Source organism: Aristolochia californica, unplaced genomic scaffold (genome assembly GCF_029961685.1).
Source record: "Aristolochia californica isolate CCGP_79_NKW_82.1479 unplaced genomic scaffold, dmAriCali1.0.hap1 SCAF_9, whole genome shotgun sequence".
Taxonomy (NCBI): domain Eukaryota; kingdom Viridiplantae; phylum Streptophyta; class Magnoliopsida; order Piperales; family Aristolochiaceae; genus Aristolochia; species Aristolochia californica.
This window is the reverse complement of record NW_027182290.1, coordinates 8,007,055-8,013,266: the sequence shown is the minus strand read 5'-3', so window position 1 is coordinate 8,013,266 and position 6,212 is coordinate 8,007,055. Positions and strand designations below refer to the sequence as shown.

The 6,212-nt window shown below is 37.2% G+C and overlaps 1 long non-coding RNA gene across 3 annotated transcripts; it reads left to right on the top strand.

Annotated features, from left to right (window-relative positions):
* Window positions 1-1,331: 1,331 nt before the first annotated feature.
* On the top strand, window positions 1,332-5,019 carry LOC137941484 (uncharacterized). Of its 3 annotated transcripts, XR_011110409.1 has the most exons (5): window positions 1,332-1,818; window positions 2,525-2,725; window positions 3,887-3,941; window positions 4,384-4,591; window positions 4,685-5,019. It is a non-coding gene; the product is annotated as an uncharacterized lncRNA (long non-coding RNA). The 3 variants fall into 3 exon arrangements; XR_011110410.1 differs by lacking the exon at window positions 3,887-3,941; XR_011110408.1 differs by having other exon boundaries at window positions 2,525-3,941.
* The last annotated feature ends 1,193 nt before the right edge of the window (window positions 5,020-6,212 follow it).

The window sequence follows — 6,212 nt, the reverse complement described above, 5'->3', positions numbered from 1 at the left end:
TTGAAGGATATTCAGATGGGAATGTTGGTCGGTCGAACTCAGAAAGGAAAGACGGATGTAATATTGTGGCCAGGTTCCAGAGACGCTCTGAGGGCCATTAATGGCTGCCTGCTGTCAATACGTCATTATCTCCCAACAGCGTAATGCCATAAGGGGAAGTGAGCCAAACGGGGAGAAGCTTTGGATTATCTGTGAATGTGAGGGGGACACACGGAAACAGAGCAGAGCGCCTCTCGTGAAGGCGTCGGGCATTGGGCAATGGGCAATGGACATTTCGCAGCACATTTTTTCTGAGTTTTGCAGTCTCACATTCAGCTCAGCTCCTCTCTCGCCCACCCTGAGGCCTGCCTCTGCTAGGTTACAGGTAGCCGCCGTACTTACCTGGCCGAGCAAACCAAGGAAGGAGCGAAATGCCTTGATAATTGGTATCGAGCTCAAAATATGCATCATTGCCTTTTCCTGCGCTGGTACTTGAGCGGCCCACGGTCGAGCCTTCAAAATTCAAAACTGTGTTAAGAGTTGAGAGCTTCGTCGACGTTCGCCATGGTTGGCTCATGTGCTTCAAACGAATATACAGAGGTATTGACGTGAAATGACAGGCACCCGCTAAGCCGTTAATGAGCAAGAAATGACAATACGGTCGTGCCCTAATCGAAGAGCTGCAACCACTGAATCAATCTTATTTATTTCATACGAACCTTGAATGGAAATAGGTTGGGTTTGAACTTAATTCCTCCAATTCAAGTTCTGACACTGAAGCTAACGCACCTTTTTAAATGACTCAAATTAACCACAATCTAGAAAATGTAAAATTAACCCAGATTTTCCTAAGATGGGAATGCTGCACCTGCTCAATCAAAGGAGAGCTCAAAAATGAGACCCTTCTTCCTCATCTTCTGGTTAATCAAACTAACTTGATTACTAGTTAGTTTTCTTCAAAGGATGGCTGCTTCCAAGCCCAATCAATCTGTCTATACAAACGATCTAGGCCTGTATTCGGAGTTTCCTTGGGGTTGGTAAAGCAAAATGGGGCCACCCTAGCCCATTGAGTGCTCTACAATGGGCCATCGACGACAAACTCTCTGCTCAAATAGATTTCGTGGAAAACCAGATATATAGAATCTTGGTTGGCCTTTCACCTCTAGCCAAAAGTCTTCCCCGCAAAACCAGTTATAAACACATGATTGATTAATGATCCCTTGTTCTTGGTAAAAAAATTGGTATTTTGCATTATCAGACCGAAAGATTTTGACCAATGGTAATCCTAGTTTCGTGCAAAAATACGACATAGTAACCTGGACCGTTCAATTTTGATCAATGGGGAAGACGAATCCACCCTCCTTTCCTCTCCTTTCACCTTCACCTTCACCTTCACCATCGCCTCACTCCCATCTCCTCGCCTTCACCTAAGCCATCCATCGTCGTCGTCGTTCACCGTTCTCCTGTTCCAGCCATTCATCGTTCGCCTCTTCTCTCTATTCACCACCATTCACCAGAGAGTCTCTTCCTATCCTTCACCTCCCCTCACCTCTTCCTCGATAGTCCTTCTCAATCGCCTCTCATTTCCCTCCCACCCAACGTTTCCATCGCCGTTCATCAGAGCTCAACCTCTTCCTCAAAAAAGAAAGTCCCTCTCACTCTCGGTAGCCTCTCATTCCAATGACGACTTTCATTCCCTCTCATTCTCGCGTCCGCTACCCTTCCTCTATCCGTCACCTCTTCCTCAAAAATCCTTCTCAGTCGTCTCTCGTTCCCTCCCGCCCAGTGTCTCCATCGTCGCCCTTGTTCATCGCTGTTTGGTTGCCATTCCAATGTAAGGTACGAAACCTTTTAATCAAACTTGCACCTTTACAATTTATTTATTAATTTATTTGGCAAAGCTCTTAGAACAATTTTGAAGTCTCCTAGAATAATTTTAGTACTGAATAGTATGAAATGGATTTCAGACGGCTTCATTCTTGAATTTGAGTATCCAAGTCAGGCCTCTGATTATTCATTCCTCTCTTTTCATTTCTCGATACGGAAATGGAATCTCATTAATTTAATTTGAGTACAAGTTTCAATTTATTTTATGGTGCTTCACTGCCAATGGGTTGTTTTAATACGAATTTCCTGGAACACTATGTTTTTATTTACAACCATTTTGTGTTCATAAATTAAAAATATTGTGAATGCTATTCTTGAATGCTATCATCGTCATCTTAAATTATTGGCTTTTGGAGGAGTCAAGACAATTGAAAGTTGTGTTTTCTTGCATGAAGAAGATAATGGAATCCTCTGGAAGCATCAAAATTGGAGGACTAGTTTGGCTAAAGAGTGAAGGTCTAGATGTCTAACAGTATCTTTTATATGCATAGTTGTGAACTATGAGTGTGGGTTCTATTTGGCATTTCTACTAGACAAAGGGAAATCCTTGTGATGTCAGATTATTTTTCTGATTGGATTTTATTACGTAGTTTTTTGTCCTTTCATCAACTACTTAGTACTAAATTTGTTATATAATTCTCTTTTTTCTTATTTCAAGATGGTAAAATTGAGGCAGAAGTTCAACTGACAAGAATTCTGAGCTTAGGAGCATTATAGCTTGGGGAATCAAGGAAATATGGAACTACTATTGGTCCAGGGCTTTATGCGCTTGTCCATTCCAATTACAAACTGCTACCATACATAACAGATGGGTTGTAATTTAATGTAAACATGGTACAAGTAGTAGGCTTCATTTCAGGTAATGAGTTTATTTCTCCTAGTTAATTTGCATTACTCTCATCATGCTACTTCTTCCTTTTTGTTTCCTTCTTAATGTTGATGCAACAAGCCATGTCTTTGGTTGTGCTTAAGACTTAGTGGCCTAATGGATAAGGCACCAGCTTATCTGGAAAATCTGGGTTCAATTCTCAGCTGAGTCATGCACTTGATGCATGTTTAGTAGATTTTGGGCTCAAATTTTGTGAAGCTAGATTTGTATTTGTTGAAGAGAATATATGGAATGCTCTTAAAGGACTCTCACAGTAAAAAGCCTCACAGAGTCAAAATTAATATGGTGAAATTTTACAGGAGTCTCACATAAGAGTCTCAGTTTAAAAGTATTTTAGTTAAGGTAGTCTTCTATTTATGTTGAGTTATTTAATTATAGTGTTCAAGTTTGAGTGTAATTGGGACAAGGGTGGTTTAATTGTAATTGGACTCTACTACTTTCCTCTATTATAAAGAAATCGATGAAGTTTTTCTCTTTTTCATAAATTCAATAGCATTTGATTATTATAGTATCACTTTAGTGCAGATTGTGTAGAGATCTTACAGGTTTTGTGGCTGTTGTGGTTGGTGTAGTGTGGTAGTGTGGTATAATTGGTTGTTTAACAAGGTTCGTTCCTTTTCTCTTTGCTCCTTGTTTGAGGAGGTTTGGGAAGGCCCTTTTGCCCTTTAACTAGTATAATTAAGTTACTTGGGAGCTAGGAAGTGTATAATGGTTGTATTTCATCATGAAGCAAGTTTTGAAACTGAGATTCAGGAGAGAAGTTGTCTACACAATTCCTTGAGGCAGAGAACTGTGTACCCTGTCAAGAGCAATATATGTGTTTTTTGTCCCTTATTGTTTCATTATCGTTCATTCCAGAATGGATCAATTTCTTGTCTTTTATGAAATGATCAAGAATGTTAATATTCTTACCAATTAAATTAGGTACGGAAGAAGATAGGATTGTATGGTCATCTACCAAAATGTTTACAAAAGTGAAGTTTTTGGTTATGGTTCATTTGATAAGACCCAAATTAGATCATGAAATAGGAATTGTGTTAAGCTAAGCAAACATCTTCTCTAATCCTATTTCAGTTGTTGTCTCTTGTACTGCCATTCCTCCTAACCACTGAAAACTTCACCTTTTTATAGATCATAGGCAAGAAGGGTCGCTTCCAGTGAAGAAAATTCTGAGATAGCTGAACAAGTATGTAATTGGAGGTGTACGTTTATTTTATTCTCATAGGATATGCTATTTAAGTTACAATGAACCTGCTTTGTATTTGTTCATCACTAAAGGATTGTTATGCATATCACAATGTAGTATAACCGTTTTGTTAATATCAGCCAAGATCCTTCTTTATTAAGATATTATATCCATTTAAGATATCTCTGTAGAGGTCATTTATCTCCATGTTGATATCCATCTAGACTGTATTACCTGGACCTATATGTGTCATCCTGTTTTAGAAGCTAATTACATACCCAAATGAAAAAGGCCATTTAATTCCAACAAGTGAACATAGAATTTTTTATTTATTTATTTTATTGGTTGAGGGGATCCTTGTATTATGAACAACAAATTATGTTGATCTCTGCTTCATTTGCTAGGCATCTTTATAAGTAACTAAGGTCTTTTGTGATGTCAGGCCCAGGAACAAATGAAGGGAGAAAAGCTATATACCATTGCAAATATTGCAACAAGGATTGCAACTATTGCAAAAAAAAAAAATTACACCATTGCAACTATTGCAAAAAAAATTATATTCTCTATTTTTTATCAACAGCCTTCACATATATGTTGTGTGTTAGCCTTGACAAAAGCTTAGAAATGACAGGAGATTCTTAAATGCTCAGGTAACTCCTCAATCCCTTGTAAATCTCATGTGTGAAATTGAAATTCTCTAGCCATCTTCAAAAGTGGTCATTAATTTCCTTCTTGTCATGCAGAAGCATGGTTATATTGGAGAATTTGAGTGATTTGATGATCACAGGGCTGGTAAAATTGTGGAAGAATTGAATGGGAGGTTGAACAAATGTGTTCTTAGTCCTCATTTTGATGTTGATGTCAAGGAGATTGAATCCTAGACAGCAAGGTTGCTCCCATCTAGATAGTTTGGTTACATTGTCTTGACAACATGTGTTGGGATTATGGATCATCTTGTAACCCATCTCATTTAATTAATAAAAGATAACATATCTTTGAAGCTAATTTTTAATATTTTTATTATAAATTAAGGATGCCTTATCTTTCTCACTTTTTTTTCACAGATATATATAACTTTGTCTTATTATTTGCCATGTGTAGTTCAAATTGATTAAAATGCCATTTCAAACCTATTTATTTTCTTTCCTTCTCATAAATAACAAAATTATTAGTTCTTAATTATAATAAATCCTTTAATTTAATATTTTTTTAGTCACACAACATGTAAATGGTGGACATGAGCCGTGTAATTTATGTCAAGCACAGTATCATAACACCCAAATTGAATTGACATGTTGAACAAGGTTCAATCAGACTTAAACCCTAGACTAGGTTATAAACTAAAGAACCAGGAGAATGGTGAAAACCAGAACAACCTAGAATGTTTTGCTAGCCCAGATTCAAAAAAAAAGTAGCTTAAAAGTATATTGTTGATGGATCTATATGTATTATTAGACATTAGCCTTCCACCAAAGAACATTAGTGTTCTAATAAAAAAAATTAAGCAAAGATGTTGAAGAATAAATAAGTTCCCTCTTGATTTCAAGTTCAAAATTGGAAGAAGCTTTGCTATGAAGATCACACAAGTTCAAGAATAAGAGCTTCAAGTTTCTTATCTAAAGGTCAAATTTTATACCTAAAGCTCCATTGAGCATGCTTCTTATAAGTGGTTGTTGAAGGAGCACCAATGGCATTCATTGTAATTAAAGGGTTGAGTGTCATATCTTGTAATTACTAGGTGTTTTAAGTGCTTTATTATCTTTGTCATGTATTAGGGTTTCTAACCTTAATTGTAAATAAGATTTTAGTGAGAGGGAAGCTCATAATCGAGTTCCTTTCTTTTCTTGCTTAACCCTTCATACTCGTGCTCCTCTCCTAAAACCCTCTTCTCTTTTCTTCTCTTCTCTTCTCTTCTCTTCTTCTTCTACTTCTTCCCTCTTCTTCTTCTCCTCTTTATTAAGCCTCTCAATCATGAAACCCTAGAATCTAACAGTCTCTGAGCAGGGGTTTTGGGGTTTCAAACAAGCTACTCCAAGTTATAGCATAGCTTGAAAAAGGGCTGTCTAATTAAGACATTGGACGTTGCAAGTTGCTGAAAACAAATTTCAGCAAACTAAATAATCATCCAAGGTCAATTTCCTCATGTTTGATGTTTCAAATTCATCAAAATCTAAACGTTAAATTCCTAGAAGGGCAGCCAAAGCAAGGTGTGTGTTACTTCAAAACAAATCTAATTTTTTTCTTCATGTTAAAGGCTGCTCGTTGGGCTAT